At 35.2% G+C, this 19,768-nt stretch overlaps 1 long non-coding RNA gene across 2 annotated transcripts in view; it reads right to left on the minus strand.

Moving 5' to 3' along the window:
• The window catches only part of LOC309615959, a 278,194-nt gene that overhangs the window by 28,155 nt on the left and 230,271 nt on the right, over positions 1–19,768 (minus strand). The window contains exon 2 of one of the 2 annotated variants that reach the window (XR_014237177.1): positions 10,220–10,651. This is a non-coding gene — a long non-coding RNA (uncharacterized lncRNA). Of the gene's footprint in view, positions 1–6,848; positions 10,652–19,768 lie in introns of those variants that run through there. The other variant, XR_014237178.1, reaches the window with a different exon arrangement.

Here is a 19,768-nt window from a genome sequence, read left to right on the forward strand (position 1 = left end):
GGGTATGAAATATGAATGACCAATTCTGATCTGCTTGGATGAAGTCGTTTGGATTTTTATAGCTAAAAAACTGTATGTACTTGCATGTACCAAAGACTAATATATGTCAGGAAAAGCTCTACTCTTAGGATTTATAAAATTCATTTTTTCAGATTACATGATTTCATCCATTTTGCTTTGCTCCTTTTGATAAATAAAAATCATAGTCTTAATTAATATTAATAATAATAGTCAACTACCAGAGTATTATTTCATTTTGAGATAGACTACAATAGAACTTAGTCTGAGGTAGATACTGACAAGATAGATACAATTCTCCAATATTTTAAAAGGTCAATGCTTACTCTTACTGCTTGTAATTTCAAGTTTGTTAGTGAGTCACTTGCTGAAAGGAAATTTTTAAAAATGTTCCTTCAAGTTTTAAGACATCCTTCCTAAAAATTGTAGACTGTCATGCCTCCACCATTGTAGAATAAATATTATATGAAGAGAAAGAAGTGTATCGTTAGGAGAATAGAATTTTAGAAAATATGCTTTTATTTTTAGTTCTACCATCTACTAGCTGAAGGGCATAAGGCAAGTAATTTTAAGCATCTCGGGTTCAATTTCCTCATAAGTAACGTGAAAGAGAGTAGATCCCCCCAAGGTCCTATCCAATTCCAAGATTTAAAGATCTAGGAATAGCCATGACTAGGATAGAAAGGGAAGTTTTAGAAATAATGGAAATAAGAAGGAAATAAAGAGCACAGGCTGAAGAACATAAGTGTTGAATTAGAGGTGTGGCAGAGATTATAGAGAGAAAACAAAAGTGTAGAATAACATTATTTACTATAGTTGTAAAAATTATAGATACAGAAATCTTGACTTTTTATAGTCATGTTTAAGAGTTTAGGCTGTGAAATCAAACAAAACTGATTTCAAAGCCTCGATCTGAAATGTGTACTTGGAAATGTATCTAAATCTCCCTGCGGTTGAGTCATCTAGTTCATAAATGAAAATGATAATGACATGAAATGCATGAGACATATTCCAAAAATAGAATGTATTTATTTAAATATTTATTATTTAAATCCTTTAATTCCCAAGTCAAATTAAGTTTTCACACTTCTGTTTGAGTTTTAATTTTTCTTTAACTTACTGTGTAAACTTGCATATCACTTTCCATGTGTCTGAATTTCCTAATTTGTGAAAAAATGAGTCATATTAAAATGTCTTCAATTACTTTCAAACGTTAAAATTATATGATGCAAATTTCCTCTACATTGATAAAAAGCATTAGAATATGTGAATTAGAGAAACACCAGAAAGTTACTGCTATAATTTCCCTTTATAAATATTTCAAGTGCCATGGGATTTCCCTGGTGGTCCAGTGGTTAAGATTTCACCTTCCAATGCAGGGGGTGCAGGTTTGATCCCTGGTCAGGGAGCTAAGATCACACATGTTTCGTGCACAAAAAAACAAAACATAAAACAGAAGCAATATTATAACAACTTCAATAAAGACTTTGAAAAATGGTCCACATCAAAAAAAAAAAAAAAATCTTAAAAAAAATATTGCAAGCACTTGAGAAGAAAAGCATGTATAATCATTTTTTAAAGACTCAACATGTCTTTAATATTCCAAAATATTCTAAATTACTTAAAAGACTGAATTAAAGAATGAAATAAACAGTAATGGACTTGAATAGTAACTACAACAAAAATATTTTGTGATTATTCATTGAAATGTTATAAATTTCCTACTCATTATACTATTAAAAATAGCTCTAAGAGATAAAAACAGTATTCAACCATACTAAGTAAAGCCTATAATCTTAAAATTTAGCTCACTTTATATATTAGCTATTTTGATAGTTAATTTGAATTTCATGCACATAAAACAAAAGAAATAGAATTACTTCCAAGTGATAGTTAGGTTAATACAAATAATTAAAAGAAAATGATGTTTCTTTTTATTATGCTTACACTCTTTAACAGCTATTTTAATTGAATCACCACTTCTCCCTTAACTTCATTATCAGTGGGTTAATACTGTTAAAGGGGAACTTGAGTAATCACTATCCTAATTTTTTAAAAAAATAGTTAAAAGCAAAAGTTCAAGCCTTAAACCAATCTTTTAAATTTGTTTTTGAAGAATTACAGGAGTCTTTGGGATTTGAAATCAGATTTCCCAAATCTTAAAATGTCATAGTACATGAAAGAAACAATGATATACATATGATAAACACAATGAAATGATTGTAGTCAGCAGAATTCTGAGAAGGAGCAAAATATTTAGAGTAAGCGCTTTGAGGAATCACTGTAAGGTCTTTGGGATTAATAATTCTGCAGCATTGTGACAATTTACCAAGAAAGTCTAAATTATGTGAAATTTAATTCAATATTTAGTCTCAAAAATTATGTTGAAAAATTTCCAGTCTCCATCTGTGCTTTAACTATAACTGGGATTTATAAAGCTCTATTCTATATTTTATCTTCTATTCATTCTTGAGATATATCAAAAGGGGACAAAAATAGAAGGATTAAAATGTCACATAAATTAACTTATACATGCTTATCCAACTGTAGTATATTACTTTTTTTTTCTTATATAAATTGTGGTGACTTTTATTTTCTGCAAAATGTTCAGGCTGTGAAAATTTGTTGTTTTGTATATCAGAACTCAAGGGTTATACATGATCCTGAATCAATGGCAATAATTAGAAGAGACAAGTTCTAACCACAAAACTGATATGGAAATTAAAGTGTAATAAAAATTAAGTAGCATAAATCTGCCTGTATCATCCAAGAAATTTAAAACTAAGATGAGATGAGTCAAGATGGTGGAGGAGTAGGATGTGGAGTTCCTCTCTCCCCACAAATGCCTCAAGAATACATCTAGGAATGGAAGAATTCTCACAGAGCACCTGCTGAACACTAGCAGAGGACCTTGGACACCTAAAAGATCAAGATAATCCCCGCATATCTGGGTAGGAGGAAAGAAAGAAGGAGGGAAAAGGAAGTGGGGTGAGACCTGTGCCCCTGGGGGGGAGCTAAAGGAGAGGAGAGGTTCCCACATCTGGGGAAGCCACCTCACCAGCAGGGAGATCAGTTGGGACAGAAGGGGAGTTTCGAGGGCTATCAGAGGAGAGTGCAGCAACTAGTCTGTGGCAGGCAGGACAGAGTGAGAACTACACAGATGGTCTTTACCACAGCCCTGCATGCCCCAACCTGAGAGGTGTGTCTGCTGGTGTGGATGGGAGCTGGATACTGGAATGTGGGTTTGGAGAGCAGCCCCGGGGAGAAGAGTGCTGTTGGCTGTGAAGAGACAGTGTGAGGGGACAGGAGTGAGGAAATCCGCAACCGGGAATGCTCGTGAGGAAACGTGGATTGCCATAGAAGCAAAGTGCCATTGTTAAGTGATGCGCAAAGGGCAGGGCCACCTATACAGCATCTCTCCCCACGCACCAGCCCCTGCCTCCCTGAGCAATAGAAAGGGCTCTTGCTTGGGCACTCTTGCAACTCTTGCAACCCTGGCAGCCGACCCCTCTTCCTCCACACCATGTCCCCACTGGGGCAGGCTTTCTCATGCCCCAGGTTGCCGCCTCCTCCATACCCGCCCCTTGCAAGGGTGAACTCCTGTGCTCTGGGGCAGACTCAGGAGCAGACCCCTGTGGGTGGCCCGCAAGCAGAGGTGGGACTGACACTACAGCTGGGCCCCAGGGGCCTTGAAACTAAGGGAAAAAGCTGAAATCTCTCCTTGCAGCTGTGCAAACAGGGGATTGACACCCCCATGACCGGCTTTGTAAACTCAGCACCTGCAGAACATCTGAATGGACAACGAGTGATCCCGCAGCCAAGACATTCTACTTCAGCAGCTGTAGACTTTGTGCACACATACACATGGGGGTAGGGCCAAGCCAGAGTCTGAGCTGCCCCCATAGCACCCACAGCAGGTCCAGATCCACGAGTACTGCAATCCCCGGACCTGGCTTCAATGGATCTACGATGGTGACCTGGTGAAAACAATGCCTGAGATACAGCAGGGCCAATAGGTAGCATACCCATGGTTAAGGTGGGGCCAAGAGCAGTGGAAATAAGAGTGCAATCTGAGAGCTTGCACAATGGGTGAAATGTGACACAACAGAACACACCTACAGGTGAACAGCTCCAGAGGAGGAATACTGAGCAGCTTCTCTCCCAGTAGGAGGGTTCCAATCCAACCTACCTTGCACTGCAGATCAGAAATACAGCTAAGAGACAAATCTGGGGGCCTCTACTCCAATATAAGGGAACAGACCCCACCCCTGACAGGGCAGTGACACCCACAGAACAGGGGCCCCTGCTCAATATCCAGTGCAGGCTCCAGTCACCACAACATCAGTCACACTTTCTATCAACTGGATAATGGCCAGCATACACTAAGAAAGAGGTGGCAGACATCCATACTAAAAACAGCCTTTGCACCAGCTCTGTATTCTTTCTCAAGATTGTTTTTGCTATTTGGGGTCTTTTGTGTCTCCATAAATTTTAAAGTTTTCTGCTCTAGTTACGTTAAAAATGCCATTGGTAATTTGATAGGGATTGCATTGAATCTGTAGATAGCCTTGCGTAGTATAGTCATTTTGTCAATATTGATTCTTCTAATACAAAATCATGGTATATCTTTCCATCTGTTTGTGTCATCTTTGATTTCTTTCATCAGCACCTCATAGTGTTTGAAGTACAGATCTTTTGCTTCCTTAGGTCGGTTTATTCCTAAGTATTTTAATCTTTTTGATGCGATGGTTAATGGAGTTGTTTCTTTAATTTCTCTTTCTGACCTTTCATTGTTAGTGTATAAGAAGGCAAGAGATTTCTGTGTATTAATTTTGTATCCTGCAACTTTCCAAATTCATTGATTAGCTCTAGTAGTTCTCTGGTAGCATCTTTAGGATTTTCTATGTATAGTATCACATCATCTTCAAACAGTGACAGTTTTACTTCTTCTTTTCCAATTTAGATTCTTTTTTATTTCTTTTTCTTCTCTGATTCCAAACTATGTTGAATAAAATTGGCAATAGTGGACATCCTTGTCCTGTTCCTGATCTTAGAGGAAATGCTTTCAGCTTTTCACCATTGAGTATGATGTTAGCAGTATGTTTGTCATATATGGCCTTTATTATGTTGAGGTTGGTTCCCTCTATGCTCACTTTCTGGAGAGTTTTTATCATACATATGTGTTGAATTTAGTCAAAAGTTTTTTCTGCATCTATTGAGATGATCATATGTTTTTTATTCCTTATCTTGTTGATGTGGTGTATCACACTGATTGATTTGCAGATATTGAGTAATCCTTATATCCCTGGGATAAATCTCACTTGATTATGGTGTATGATCCTTTTAATGTATTGTTGGATTTGGTTTGCTAGTAATTTTTGAGGATAATTTCCTTTTTTAATTTCTAATTTTATTGATTTGAGCCCTCTCTTTTTTCTTCTTTTTATCAGGTAAATTATTTATGTCCATTTTATAGGGTGTTATTCTGTTGTTTTATGTTGTTCTTTCACTTGGAACACATTTCTTTGTCTTTTCATTTTATTTGACTTTCTGTTTGTCTCTATGAAATTAGGACAGTTACCCATCTCAGTCTTAAATGTTTTTCCTTGTGTGGGAGTGTCCCTAAGCAGTCTGTGTGTACCTAGTGGCTTTGGTGGGAGAGCTGGATGTGAAGCAAACATGGGCCAGGGCTTTTTCTGGGTTGCACCAACATCATTGCCTTGGTAGGTTTGCTAGAGCTAGAACCCAATCTGAGTTAGAGCTTCTCCCACAATATTCTGGTGGCTGCCACCTAGGCAGGTGTGGGCTAGAGCAGAGGGACTAGGGCTGGATCCCAGTGTGAGCCTTGGCTTCTCTCAGGGCACACTGGCAGCCACCTTAGTGAGGGCAGAGCATTTTTAGAGCCAATGCCTACTGTGGGCTGTGGGGCATACTGGAATGGTCTTGTCAGGTCAGTTAAAGCATCAGGCACTTTTTAATCTGCTGCCTCTATACTAGGACTGGGAATAAGTTTGTGTGCTCACCCTTTAAGAGTGAAGTCTTGGATTCCTATAGTTCTCCAGTTCTCCCAATTGTAAGCCTCACTGGTTTTCAAAATCTGTTAATGGGTCTCATCTTCTTGGTGCCAGCCCCAGGGCTAGGGTGCCCAAAATGTGGCTCAAACCCTCAATCTTTAGGGAGAATCTCCAAGCTTGTGATTTTCCTTTCTTCTGGGTTGCATGCTGGGGGTGTGGGTCCTAACTAGATTGCATCTCTTCTTCTCCTACCCATCTTGATTTGTTCTTTCTTTGTATTCTTAGTTGTAGAAGAGCTGTAATGCTAGTCTTCAGGTTGTTCTGAGAGAATTTTTCTGAGGTAGTTGTAATTTTTGTGTGTCCATGGAAAGAAGTGAGCTCAGTGTCTTCCTACTCTGCCATCTTGCTCCTGCCTCTTGGATCAGATCTTCCTACTTCTTAATAAATGGACTCAATGTTATCAATTTCTTCCAAGCATTTTTGCTACACCTTACATATTGTCATAATTACATTTTCATTTTCATTTAGCTCAAAATACATTTTCTAATTTCTCTTGAGACTTTTTCTATGACCCATGTGTTAGTTAAAAATATGTTGATTAATCTCCAAATGTTTGGGAATTTTCCAGATATCTTTCTGGTATTGATAGATACTTAATTCCCAAGGGGATTCTTCTCTGTTCTCTACCATAATAGCCTAATGGAACTCCAACAGTTAGCCATGAAACTGTGAAGATCTCCTTAAGACTAGTTCCACAGTGGTTTTTAGATCTCAATATAGTCTACATTCAGCCTCCTGCTATCCCTCATCATTGAATTGTTCTTACCAATTACTGTCTCACACAGCCTCTGATCCAGGCATGCTGCTTTCAGCTGTGAATTCCTATATTATCCTGACTCTCCAGTTTCTGCATGGTGGTTTGCCCTGTGTCCTCATTTCTGTGATGGGCCTGAGAAAAATTTTTGATTTTCAGTTCAGTCAGCCTTTTCTCTTTTGTGAGAATGGTAGTGATTACTTCTAAGCTCTTTTCATACAGGAACTTAACCCAGAGTTAGTGTATTAAGTTTTTAATTTTTTTGAAGTTGTTTGCACAGCATTTTGATTTATTTCATGAATGGTGTATCTTCTCTATTGACATTAACCGTAACTCTTTTCTTGTTTATTTAACAACTTTATTGAAGTATAATTGCTTTACAGTGGTGTGTTAGTTTCTGCTTTATAACAAAGTGAATCAGCTATACATATACATATATCCCATATCTACTCCCTCTTGCATCTCCCTCCCACCGTACCAATCCCACCCCTCTAGGTGGTCACAAAGCACCGAGCTGATCTTCCTATGCTATGTGGCTGCTTCCCACTAGCCAGCTATTTTACATTTGGTAGTGTATATATGTCCATGTCACTCTCTCACTTCGTCCTAGCTTACCCTTCCCTCTCCTCGTGTCCTCAAGTCCGTTTTCTACGTCTGCGTCTTTATTCCTGTCCTGCCCATAAGTTCTTCAGAACTTTTTTTTTTTTTTTTAGATTCCATATATATGTATTAGAAGATGGTATTTGTTTTTCTCTTTCTGACTTACTTCACTCGGTATGGCAAACTCTAGGTCCATCCATCTCACTACAAATAACTCAATTTAGTTTATTTTTATACCTGAGTAATATTCCATTGTATATATGTGCCACATCTTCTTTATCTATTCATCTGTTGATGGACACTTAGATTGTTTCTATGTCCCAGTTATTGTAAATAGAGCTGCAATGAACATTGTGGTACATGACTCTTTTTGAATTATGGTTTTCTCAGGGTATATGCCCAGTAGTGGCATTGCTGGGTTGTATGGTAGTTCTATTTTTAGTTTTTAAAGGAACGTCTATACTGTTGTCCATAGTGGCTGTATCAATTTACATTCCCACCAACAGTGCAAGAGAGTTCCCTTTTCTCCACACCCTCTCCAGCATTTATTGTTTGTAGAGTTTTTGATGATGGCCATTTTGACTGGTGTGAGGTGATACCTCATTGTAGTATTGATTTACACTTCTCTAATGATTAATGATGTTGAGCACACTTTCATGTGTTTGTCAATCTGTATATCTTTTTTGGAGAAATGTCTATTTAAGTTTCCTGCCCATTTTTGGATTGGGTTGTTTATTGTCTTTGATACTGTGCTGCATGAGTTGCTTGTAAATTATGGAGATTAATCCTTTTTCAGTTGCAAAATTTGCAAATATTTTTTTTTCCCATTCTGAGGGTTGTCTTTTCATCTTGTTTATGTTTTCCTTTGCTGTACAAAAGCTTTCAAGTTTCATTAGGTCCCATTTGTTTATTTTTGTTTTTATTTCCATTTCTCTAAGAGGTGGGTCAAAAAGTATCTTGCTGTGATTTATGTCATAGAGTGTTCTGCCTATGTTTTCCTCTAAGAGTTTTGTAGTGTCTGACCTAACATTTACGTCTTTAATCCATTTTGAGTTTGTTTTTGTGTATGGTGTTAGGGAGTGTTCTAATTTCATTCTTTTACATGTAGCTGTCCAGTTTTCTCAGCATAACTTATTGAAGAGGCTGTCTTTTCTCCAGTATATATTCTTGCCTCCTTTATCAAAGACAAGGTGACCATTGGTGCCTGGGTTTATCTCTGGGCTTTCTATCCTGTTCCATTGATCTATATTTCTGTTTTTGTGCCAGTACCATACTGTCTTGCTTACTGTAGCTTTGTAGTATATTGTGACGTCATGGAGCCTGATTCCTCCAGCTCTGTTTTTCTTTCTCATGATTGCTTTGGATTTTCAGAGTCTTTTGTGTTTCCATGCAAATTGTGAAATTTTTTGTTCTAGTTCTGTGACAAATGCCACTGATAGTTTGCTAAGGATTGCATTGAATCTGTAGATTGCTTTGGGTAGTATAGTCATTTTCACAATGTTGATTCTTCCAATCCAAGAACATCATATATCTCTCCATCTGTTTGTATTCTCTTTAATTTCTTTCATCAGTGTCTTATAGTTTTCTGCATACAGTCTCTTAGGTCGGTTTATTCCTAGGTATTTTATTCTTTTTGTTGCAATGGTAAATGGGAGTGTGCCCTTAATTTCTCTTTCAGATTTTTCATCATTAGTGTATAGGAATGCCAGTGATTTCTCTACATTAATTTTGTATCCTGTTACTTTACAAATTTCATTGATTAGGTCTAGTAGGTTTCTGATAGCATCTTCAGTATTCTCTATGTAGAGTATCATGTCATCTGCAAACAGTGACAGCTATACTTCTTGTTTTCCGATTTGGATTTCCTTTATTTATTTTTCTTCTCTGATTGCTGTAGCTAAAACTTCCAAAACTATGTTGAATAATAGTGGTGAGAGTGGACAACCTTGTCTTGTTCCTGATCTTACAGGAAATAGTTTCAGTTTTTCACCATTGAGAATGATGTTGGCTGTGGGTTTGTCATACATGGCCTTTATTATGTTGAGGTAAGTTCCCTCTATGCCTGCTTTCTGGAGGGTTTTTATCATAAATGGGTGTTGAATTTTGTCAAAAGTTTTTTCTGCATCTATGGAGATGATCGTATGGTTTTTATGCTTCTATTTGTTAATATGTGTATCACATTGATTGACTTGCAAATATTGAAGAATCCTTGCATTCCTGGACTGAACCCCGCTTAATCATGGTGTGTGATTCTTTTAATGTTCTTTTGGGTTCTATTTGTTAGTATTTTGTTGAAGATTTTTGCATCTATATTCATCAGTGATATTAGCCTGTAGTTTCCTTTCTTTCTGACATCTTTGTCTGGTTTTGGTATCAGGGTGATGGTGGCCTCGTAGAATGAGTTTGAGAAGGATAGGTGTTAGCTCTTCTCTAAATTATTGGTAGAATTCGCCTGTGAAGCCATCTGGTCCTGGGTTTTGTTTGTTGGAAGATTTTTAATCACAGTCTCAATTTCAGTGCTTGTGACTGGTCAGTTTATATTTTCTATTTCTTCCTGGTTCAGTCTCGGAAGGTTGTGCTTTTCTAAGAATTTACCCATTTTTTCCAGGTTGTCCATTTTATTGGCATATAGTTGCTTGTAGTAATCTCTCATGATCCTTTGTGTTTCTGCAGTGTCAGTTGTTACTTCTTTTTCATTTCTAATTCTATTGATTTGAGTCTTCACCCTTTTATTCTTGATGAGTTTGGCTAATGGTTTATCAATTTTGTTTACCTTCTCAAAGAACAACCTTTTAGTTTTATTGATCTTTGCTATTGTTTCCTTCATTTCTTTTTCATTTATTTGTGATCAGATATTTATGATTTCTTTCCTTGTGCTGAATTTGGGGGTTTTTGTTCTTCTTTCTCTAATTGCTTCAGGTGTAAGATTAGGTTGTTTATTTGAGATGTTTCTTGTTTCTCAAGGTAGGATTGTATTGTTATAAACTCCCCTCTTAGAACTGCTTTTGCAGCATCCCATATGTTTTGGGTCATCGTGATTTCATTGCCATTTGTTTCTACGTATTTTTTGATTTCCTGTTTGATTTCTTCAGTGTCTCTTGGTTATTTAGTAGCATATTGTTTAGCCTCCATGTGTTTGTATTTTTTACAGTTTTTTTTCCTGTAATTGATATCTAGTCTCATAACGTTGCGGTCGGAAAAGACACTTGATATGATTTCAATTTTCTTAAATTAACCAAGGCTTGATATGTGACCCAAGATATGATCTATCCTGGAGAATGTTCCATGAGCACTTGAGAAGAAAGTGTATTCTGTTGTTTTGGATGGAATATCATATAAATATCAATTAAGTTTATCTTGTTTACTGTGCCATTTAAAGCTTGTGTGTCCCTCTTTATTTTCATTTTGGATAATCTGTCCATTGGTGGAAGTGTGGTTTTAAAGTCCCCTACTATGATTGTGTTACTGTCGATTTCCCCTTTTATGGCTGTTAGTATTTGCCTTATGTATTGAGGTGCTCCTATGTTGGGTGCATAAATATTTACAATTGTTATATCTTCTTCTTGGATTGGTCCCTTGATCATTATGTAGTGTCCTTCTTTGTCTCTTGTAATAGTCTTTATTTTAAAGTCTATTTTGTCTGATATGAGAATTGTTATTCCAGCTTTCTTTTGATTTCCATTTGCATGGAATATCTTTTTCCATCCCCTCACTTTCAATCTGTATGTGTTTCTGAAGTGGGTCTCTTGTAGACAACACATATATGGGCCTTGTTTTGTATCCATTCAGCCAGTCTATGTGTTTTGATTAGAGCATTTTATCCATTTACATTTAACTAATTATTGATATGTATGTTTCTATTCCCATTTTCTTAATTGTTTTGGGTTTGTTATTGTAGGTCTTTTCCTTCTCTTGTGTTTCCTGCCTAGAGAAGTTCCTTTAGCATTTGTTGTAAAGCTGGTTTGGTGGTGCTGAATTCTCTTAGCTTTTGCTTGTCTGTAAAGGTTTTAATTTCTCCATCAAATCTGAATGTGCTCCTTGCTGGGTAGCGGAATCTTGGTTGTAGGTTTTTCCCTTTCATCACTTTAAATATGTCCTGCCACTCCCTTCTGGCTTGCAAAATTTCTGCCGAAAGATCAGCTCTTAACCTTATGGGGATTCCCTTGTATGTTATTTGTTGTTTTTCCCTTGCTGATTTTAATATTTTTTCTTTGTATTATTTTTTGATAGTTTGATTAATATGTGTCTTGGCTTGTTTCTCCTTGGATTTACTTTGTATGGGACTCTCTGCACTTCCAGGACTTTATTGACTATTTCCTTTCCCATATTGGGGAAGTTTTCAACTATAATCTCTTCAAATATTTTCTCAGACCCTTTGTTTTTCTTTTCTTCTTCTGGGACCCCTATAATTCACATGTTGTTTTTTTAATGTTTTCCCAGAGGTCTCTGAGACTGTCCTTAGTTCTTTTCATTTTTTTTTTTTTTCTTTATTCTGCTCTGTGGTAGTTATTTCCAGTATTTTACCTTCCAGGTCACTTATCTGTTCTTCTGCCTCAGTTATTCTGGTGTCGATTCCTTCTAGAGAATTTTTAATTTCATTGATTGTGTTTTTCATCATTGTTTGTTTGCTCTTTACTTCGTCTAGGTCCTTGTTAAACATTTCTTGTATTTTCTCCATTTTATTTCCATGAATTTGGGTCATCTTTCCTATAATTACTCTGAATTCTTTTTCAAGTAGACTGCCTATTTCCCCTTCATTTGTTTTTTCTGGTGGGTTTTTATCTTGCTCCTTCATCATCTGCATATTTCTCTGTGTTCTCATTTTGCTTAACTTACTGTTTTTGGGGTCTCCTTTTCACAAGCTGCAGGTTCATAGTTCCATTGTTTTGGTGTCTGCCCCCAGTGGCTAAGGTTGGTTCAGTGGGTTGTGTAGACTTTCTGGTGGAGAGGACTGCTGCCTGTGTTCCTGTGGATGAGGCTGTATCTTGTCTTTCTGGTGGGCAGGACCGTGTCCAATGGTGTGTTTTGGGGTGCCTGTGACCTTATTATGATTTTAGGCAGTGTTTCTGCTAATGGGTGGAGTTGTGTTCCTCTCTTGCTAGTTGTTTGGCATGTGATGTCCAGCACTGTATCTTGCTGGTAGTTGAGTGGAGCTGGGCCTTAACATTGAGATGGACATCGCTGGGAGAGCTTTTGTCATTTGATATTACATGGAGCCAGGAGGTCTCTGGTGGACCAATGTCCTGAACTCGGCTCTTCCACCTCAGAGGCACAGGCCTGACACTGGGCCGTAGCACCAAGACCCTGTCAGCCACACAGCCAGACCAAGTTCAACCAAAGTTGTGATACTTATTTTCCTTGTAGGAATACACATGGTATTAAGAGGCACCATGGAAAGAGTATATTAGTAACTACCATGTCTTGGGTCCTGTGGATTACCTTTTCCTGCAGCCGTACCACCTCCTGGCAGGTCCTGAGGAGACGAGGCCCCAGTCAACCAAACATAACTGTTAAGTTGCCTCTTTCCACTATTATCTCTTTTTCTTTCATTGCTATAAGTCACTGATTTTCTCTTTATACTGTTATATGTGTTTTATGTTAAAACTTTTCTTCTAAAATCTGTAATATGTTCTTCCATAGTTAAGATAGGTTACTAGAAATCCATTTGTATGGGCAGGGTTTGTTGATTGGTGAGCCTTATAGTATAGTAATGCTGAAATATATCATTTAGAGCTATCATAAAGAACAGAGAATTTCTAGTAATTATTGAAGTTCTGTCAAAGTTTACTAGACTTTAGAAAGGTTGAGGGAGTCTTAGGACTACTGTCTCATGGAGTAAATCACACTATCACTCTATATCCTTGATATCCAGCTTGTGTGTATGTTTTACCCTGGAGAAGAAATGGTGTATGTTACAAATATTACCTTGCAAATTTTACAGTTATACCTAAGGCTATATGTGTGATAAAATTTACCAATAATTTATCTTTCATTATTCCCATTTTACAGATGTCTTATAGATTAATGAGTAATGGAAGTTTATAATCAGCATTTTCTCCCACACGTTTACTTACAAATAGTAATATCTTAATGGGTATGATGGGGGACAATGTAGAAGAGGTAGAATAGCTGATATTGTTAATACCATTTTTTAAACATTAAATGAGACTGAGTTTCTTGTTTAACATCTTATTTCTCTGTTCTTTTTTGTTACTTCATTGTATTTAAGCTCAGTGACAGCAAATGATTTTCTCTATAATAAATTCACTGATTTTTCTCGAGCAACTAGCATAGGCCTTGCCATATGGTAAGATAACACTAATATTTGTGAATTAATTTGCATTGTTTAATATGGAAATATGCTAATTAATTAACAAGCATTTTTCAGGAAAAAGCAAAGAAATATAAAAATGAATTAAAAAAATCATATACCATGACCAAGTGGGATTTATTTCAGGGATGCCAGGATGGTTCAACATCTACAAATCAGTCAACATGATACACCACATTAACAAGCTAAAAGATAAAAATCACATGATGTCTCAATAGATTCAGAGAAAGATTTGACAAATTTCAATATGAATTCATGACAAAAACTCTCTACTAAGTATGTATGCAGAGACTATACCTCAACATAATAAAGGTCATATATGACAATCCTACAGCTAACATCATACTCAACAGTGAAAGCTGAAATATTTCTTCTAAGATCAAGAACAAAGAAAGATGTCCAGTATAACTGCTTTTATTAAACATAATATTGGAAGTCCTAGCCACAGCAATAAAGCAAGGAAAAGAAATAAAAGGCATCTAGATTGGAAAGGAAGAAGTAAAACTGTCACTATTTGCAGATGATATGATATTATATATAGAAAGCCCTGAAGACTCCATCAAAAAAGTGTTAGAACTAATAAACAAATTCAGTAAAGATGCAAAATCAGTACACAAACATCTGTTGTGTTTCTATACACTAATAACAAACTATTAGAGAAAGAAATTAAGAAAACCATGCCATCATAATTATGTCAAAAGGAATGAAATATCTAGGAATAAATCTAACCAAGAAGGGAAAAGACCTGTATATTGAAATCTACATTAATGAAAGAAATTGAAGAAGACACAAATAAGTGGAAAGATATGTTATGCTCATGAATTAGAAGAATCAATATTGTTAAATATTTTTAAAATCTCTGTATTACCAAAAGCAATCTACACATTCAATATAATCTCTATCAAAATTCCACTGGTATTTTTCACAGAAATGGAATAATCATAAAAAATTTGTATGGAACTACAGAAGAGCTCGAATAGCCAAAGCAATCTTGAAAAAAGAGAACACAGATAGAAGTAGCAAACTCTCTGATTTAAAACTATATTATAAAGCTATGTAATTAAAATAGTATGGTATTGGCATAAAAAGAGACACATAGATCAATGACACAGAATAGAGAGCCCAGAAATTAACCCACATATATATGGTTGACATATGGTGAGTCCAGCTAAAGGTTGGTCAGTTTCAAATTGAAATCCAGCACATAGAAAGGGGTCATATTTTAGACTTCTTTCTCTGTTCCTCTCCTTCTCCTTATCTTTCATTCCTGAGCTAGGTTACTAAGGCTTCAGAACTCCAGGGCTTGTTTGTGGGGGAAAAGAATAGAAAAAAGGCATTAACCATTTGACATGAACTGACTTTTTACTTCATTTGCCTTGTAAATAATCAAGCTACTTTTTCTCTGGTGAGGTCCTTCCATGGACTGTATGGAACTTCCCTAAAGACCTGTCTCCTCTGCAGTTCTTTTGACTACCTAGTCTTTACAGTGTGCATTTCTATTCTTGAAGATCTCTTGCAACTTCATCATCAGCCTCCAAGTGTACAAGTACACTTTTTTAGATAGCTTCACATTTCACTTGGACAGAACCCAAAGTAAACCTTGTTGTCTTTATTTCCTTTGCCTTCCTGAGTCTCCTCTTGACCACAAAAATGTATACCTATACTTTGCTCTGACAAAATCTGTGAGTGCACATAGAGCTGAATACTCTTTAACAGCCTCATCAGTTCAGTCAGCCATATTGTATTCTTAAATTTCATGCAGTAGAGTCATTTTCCTGACCCTTAAGATGCTATAATATAAGGGGCCAATTTAAGCTCTCAGTGTAGCCCCCATCCCAAATTATCCCACAGTGTTTGAGCTGATGTGTGGAAACATAATCGGGTGTTTATAAAGAATGGCTAAGTGTTAGTCCCCAAATATCTAAGGAAAAAGCCATCAAAGAATATTCTTGCACTTTGCCTAAACTGTGCCCAAATCCTAGGAAGAGCTTCATGTAGATTAGTTTCATCTAATTCATAATAATCAACTTTTTGAGTTCTTGAAGCTATATGATATCTAGATGCATGAATTACTAAAGTCATATATATTTTTAATATAGGAATGCTGCTATATCAACCAGATTTTTAGACCTTTAGGACAAGGGTTTTGGGCTATAATGTCTTATATCCCTAATTTACTACACAAAGAATTTAGTTAACAAACTTCAAGTGTTATTGAAAATGATGATAGATGCTTAGAAGTTTATCTTGATATATTGACTAATGATTGTTAATAAATAATTAATACATAATTCTTGATCACGTTGTATAATCTACATATGTTATGTAGTTTATTGAAAGTCTGTCATGAATTTAGACACCTTTTCTTGAATGCTAGAATATATGTTAGATTTCTTTATATCCTCCGAAGTATTATGCATAATACATATTTAATAAATAATTCTGCTTTGCTGAATTGTTTTGTTTATGAAGATGTAGTTCATAGCTTATCAAACTTTCATACATATGCTTATAATATGTGGATGCATTATTATTAAAAAAGTTAATTTGTTAATGCTTTAGTCACTGGCATGAAATGTTAAAATTGATACATATAGTATCAATGATATATTTGTGTTGGCTACAAACAATTTCAATGTACATTTATAACTTTTCTATATTTTTGCTACAATATTTTTAAATAAAAAGTCAGATTTACCCTAAATTCAGCATATTCTGGAAATACACATTTTTCTGAAAAGTTCTTAGTAAACATGGAATAATTTTTATTTTCCACCAAATTCTTGATGAAAACATATTTGAAGACTGATGCCGAAGTTTCCAAGTAGACCAGTAAGGGAGAACAGACATTGGACAATTTTGTAAGACAGGAAACACCAATGTGGACATTTAAACCCATCTTCAGGGGGACCCTGGTTTGTATTACTCACATATAACTCTAAAATGGTCCCAAAGAACCCCATATTATTTGATTTTATTCTAAAAAACTCACCAACTTACTTATATTGGATTCAGAGTGCTATTTTTTTAAAAATAGAAGAAATTTAATTTCCTTTCTTATATTAAATATTGATCCATTCAAAATTTTCTGAAATAAAAAAAGATGCAGCTGCTGGGTTTGACACGCTTGAGTTTTCTATACCTTGTTCTTCCATAAACATAAAGACTGAATTTATAAAAATCAGCCAGATGTTTACTTTGAAAAATGCTTTAAACAAAAAGATGTTAAACTGACAAGACATATTTTAGAATATGTAAATTCTCTTACAACATGTAATTTAGGAAGCCATACTGCTACCTCATATTGCATTGTTGTCTCTGACTGTTATCACCCAAAGTAAGGGTAGTCATGTTCAAAGACCAGTGTGGACTCCAGCACTACCAAAGAAGCTGATTCTTTCACAAGCACAGCCTCTTAAGAAATAACGTAAATTCAAAGTTGTAGTGCATTTCATGTGTGGGCTATTTCTCATGACTTGAGATATCTTTTGAACTTTCCAAAGTCATTGTTGTGTTTCATAAATTAGTTATTGAGTAGACCTTTTATGTTTGTTGCTGTGCCAAATGATATAAAGAAGTCCAATATAGAAAAGATAATTCTTCATTAAATATGAAATGTATTAAATTTGAAATAAAAGCTTTACCTTTTATTTGATGACATATTACATATGTGATGTATCTAATCTGGTTTATTTAATAAATTTACAGAGAGTTAAATCTAACTTTGTTCTTACATTAGTGATGAGACTTTGCTGGATAGAGTGTTCTGCTTTTTTAATTATTTAATGACTCAGTAGCAAGGCTGCCTCCACAAAGCTAACTGTTCACATGTAGTGACAAATGAAACACCGTAATCTTAACTAGATTATCATAGTAAAGAGTCATCAGAGAAATTAAAATTTTCTCCTTTCATTATGAGATTATAACCCCATTAACTCATTTGCAAAAAAAGTGGGAATTAGGAAGCAGGCAGGAGAATCCATAGATGGCAATTATAACTCCAGAGCAACTTAAAGGGAGAGTGAAGAAAAATCCTACATGGATTCAGATATTTCAGGTAATTTATTTAGTAGCGTATGTTTGATGTAGATTGCCATTTCCAAACTATAATCACAGGAATTGTACTAATTTGGTTTTGAATTTTGTTTTTTTCAGATTACCTACACGAGCAGCACTGAAAGCTACAAACTTAAAAGAAGACCATTATTTAAATATGTCTAGAACAGTGAATTAATTATGGCCTAAATAAGTTATTAGAACAATATTGTTACCGATGCATTATTTATGAATAATTGTTGAAAAGTTCAAAAGTACTGAAGTGACATTTCCAAAGACATTAACATGAAAATGAGGAGAATTTGAAAAGAAAAAATTATTCAGTGTGCAACCTCTTACTAAAATAGTCTCCAATAATGTATACCAGCAACTACATTTTTTACTTGTAATATAAACATGTAGTATTCATAGCCCTCCTCTAAAGCTTTTTCAAATTAAGTTTGCATGTATGAATGAAAAAAATAGACACCCAGTGACAGTAAAACTTATATGATAACAAAATTATATCAGGCATTGTTACCACATGCACAATAAATACCTAAGAACAAAATATCCTTCAAAGTTGTTATAGACCATGCAAGTTTTAAAATAAATACTTATCCACTTTCTTACTGTAATACTAATATATTACATGCTAGATATTCTGACATAATTGCATTAAATTTTAGGTGATCTGTACCTTTTGAAGATTAAATAAAACAGAAAACAAGTGAACACATTATATTCAGTGAAACATGTTATTAAATTTGAATATAGCAGAAATCCAGGTTGTTTGTATTGTAAAAAAAGGATAACATTATACTATTGTGTGAAAAGATTTTACTGAAACTAGCTTCTGACAAAAGATTGTACAGAAATAATCCTTGAAACAATTAAGAAAATGCAGTAGCTATTGCTATAATCATTGAAAGATAGGACATACAGGAAGATGAGTTCACAAGATTAGATATTCATTTCAAATTTTACATGGTCAAGCCAGAGGCTTTGGATTATCCATTATGCATGCTGTATATATTAAGTAATAAAATCCAATCAGAGTTCTGCAAGGTCATGCATAACTCAAACAGCCATGAAGAAAAAATTGTAGTTTATGTTAATATACATGGTATTACAGTTTACTTCAAAATTTCATGCCCTTTTTCCTAATATCAGGAAAAGGATATACTAAAAAAAAAAAATTAAAAAAAATTAGTGTTTCATTTCTATTTCACACTTTCAGACTAGGATTTCATCAGTTGATTAGTATTTCTAGAAAGGCCAAGGCATGATTTTCTTTTCAGTTATTTGATTTCATAGATTCTGGAAATGTCTCTGGTGAATTGGGAAACTTTGTTTCTTTCTGGGTTTATTTTGAGGTATAGTATTTCTTAGGTTGCTTTTACTGTGTGATCCTGTTCTGTTTCTACTAACAAATAAATGCCTTAGCAAATTTGTCCTTTCCCATTCGATATCCACTTTACCTTTCAATTTGGCTAAAAGGAACTCATTGTATCCAGTCACCCTTTGTATCTAGTCAGTATTCAGAAGCAAAGAGAATTACTCAGTTGCCATGTCAGGAACAATTCCTGAATCACCTAAGCCAGTTACGTGTTTGCATTCTTATCATCAGTGATTGGTTTAGTGACTAGTTTTGGCTATGCAGATATAAAGTCAGCTGTGGTGGCAGAGACGTAGAAAATGTTTCCTTACTCTTAAGGTGATAAAGGTGAAGTTACTGGAAGAAAAGATCACCTTGAAATAAGTGAGGGCACTAAAGTGGTAGAGATAAAGGATAGAAAAACCATGTGTCCTTGAGGGCATCATTGTACCAATGATCCCCTGTCAGCAACTTCTTGTAATATAAGCAATCTATTTATTATTTTAAAAAATTTAATCAAATTACTTATTATGGGTCTATGACCTTCTAAATGTTACAAATGTTAATAAAATAGAGCA

The sequence above is a fragment of the Balaenoptera borealis genome (assembly GCF_965194805.1).
Source record: "Balaenoptera borealis genome assembly, chromosome: 18".
In the NCBI taxonomy this organism is placed as follows: Eukaryota; Metazoa; Chordata; class Mammalia; order Artiodactyla; family Balaenopteridae; genus Balaenoptera; species Balaenoptera borealis.